The sequence below is a fragment of the Dipodomys ordii genome, unplaced genomic scaffold (genome assembly GCF_000151885.1).
Source record: "Dipodomys ordii isolate 6190 unplaced genomic scaffold, Dord_2.0 Scaffold54, whole genome shotgun sequence".
Taxonomy (NCBI): Eukaryota; Metazoa; Chordata; class Mammalia; order Rodentia; family Heteromyidae; genus Dipodomys; species Dipodomys ordii.
Window position 1 is genome coordinate 4,550,239 of NW_012267270.1, and position 2,166 is coordinate 4,552,404.

Consider the following 2,166-nt stretch of genomic DNA (forward strand, 5'->3'; position numbering starts at 1 on the left):
GCGAGTTTCGGAGACGGGGCGGGAAAGAGGAGGGCGGGGAGGGCAACGTTATTTGCACCGGCGCTCGCTCGCACGCTCCGCGGTGATGAAATGAAACTCGCCCAACTGGGCTGGGCTCAGCCCCGGGCGCCCGAGGAGGCGCGAAGCCTCCCCCCGGGAGCGGACGGGACGGCCCGGGCCTGCGCCCAGGCGGCTCGGGATCCTCAGATCCGCGCTGGGCCACCCCCCGTGGTGTTCGGGGAGCTGCCCGGGCCGGTGGGCGGGGAGGCGGGGACCGCCTACACCGCAAAACCGGAGACCTAGCCGAATGCATTGGGTCGGCTGAGAGCCCCCAGACGTCAGAGCCTTGACTAGTGGCTCTCCTGGTCCTAAACTGCCAGAGCGCAGATGCAGCCAGGGTCAGAGGAGGGCTAAGGGTCAGGGCCCCGATGGGTCAGACCTAGTCTTTCCTAATGCTGGTGACCTGCCGAGAGATTCAGCCAGGGACCCCCTCGCCGCCATCCATCCAGGCCCGGGGTGGGGGTGTCCCGCCCCCATGGCCTGTCCAGGAGGGCTGGCTGATTGGCCACCAAGAGCCACTTAACCGTGGCACTTTAGCCATGACTGTGCTTCTTTCATTGACTAACCTAAAGAGTAAGGGTGGGACCTAACATTTGAGTCCCTTTATCGTATAGTATTAAATGGTTGCTGGAACAGATTGGGAGGAAATGAATCTGACCAATGAATGCACCCAGTTCAAAAAGTCAGGAGTCAGCATGAGCAGGAGGTGAATTGCAGTCATTCAGGAGGCTGGGATCTGAAGATCAGGGTTCCAAACCAACCCGGGCAGAAAAGTCTAGGAAACTTATCTCCAGCTGACCTCCCCAAAAAAGCCAGAGCTGCCTTGAGCAGCAAAAGCCAAGTTGAAAGCACAAGGCCCTGAGTTCAAGCCCTAGTAGTGGCAGAAAAAAACTAAACACCTTCTCTGAAAACAAACTAAAAGTAAAAATGAAGTAGTGTGTGGTTCAAGTAGTGTGCTCCCCAGTCTCCCCCCCAAAAAAAGAAGAAATGAAGTGGCTGGTGTGAGTTCTCAGACTTCTGGTTGCAGGTGGCATTCTTTCGAAAGCAGGGAGGCCTGTAGTCTCTGCACAGTCTGTTGAGCCTGTGGGTGAGGGAAGGATGGAATTTGGGGACAGATGGATTCTTGCTCCTTGAAGGAGAAGGTGTCCAAGGGCCTTTCCAGTTTGTCCGGTGAGAATTCTGTCACACACCTCCTAGCATTACTAGGAAGGACAGGAGCTCTTGCAAGAAGGTTCTAGGCTGTAGTGTTTATCCCCTCCCCTCCCTTCCTTTCCAGGAATTCTGCCTATCCCAAACCTTCCCTCTCCACCCTCCACTCTGATCATGGACCTTTTTCTTTTTGCTTTCTTTGTTCTCTCTCTCTCTCTCTCTCTCTCTCTGTCACACACACACACACACACACACACACACACACACACACGCTTTCTCCCTCCCTGTCTCTCTCCATGCTAGTACTAGGACCTGAACTCAGGCCCTGGGTGGTTTTAGGCTTTTTCTCAAGGCTGGCACTCTACCACTTGAGCCACAACTCTGCTTCTGTGCTTTTGTTTTTTGCTAGCTAATCAGAGATAAGAGTCTCACAGACTTTCCCACTTAGGCTGGCTTCAAACCACGATCCTCAGGTCTCAGCCTCAAGTGTGAGCCTCAAGTGCCCGTCCAGTATCCTGCTTCCCCTTTCATGTTCCAAGTGCAGTAACGACGGCTACACAGCAGATCTCCTTATGATATGGAAAATGATAGTGCCAGCTTAGTAATAAAAAGGAAATGATTCTAGCTGTCGGGAAGACAAAGGAGTGGTGGGTACTGTGGAGAACATGCCCACCCATGAGGCAATCACAAGTATGTGGTTCAGGTAAGACAGACATGGCCACATCGTTACATTTTTCTTACACACACACACCCCTACAAAAATGGAGATCCAGATTTGTATGTGAAAACTAATTTTTAATGTTTACTCACATTAAAAACGAAGATGAGCAGGGCACCGGTGGCTCATGCCTATAATCCTAGCTACCCAGGAGGCTGAGATCTGAGGATCAAGGTTCAAAGCCAGCCCAGGCAGGAAAGGCTGTGAGATTCTTATCTCCAATTAACCACCAGAAAACC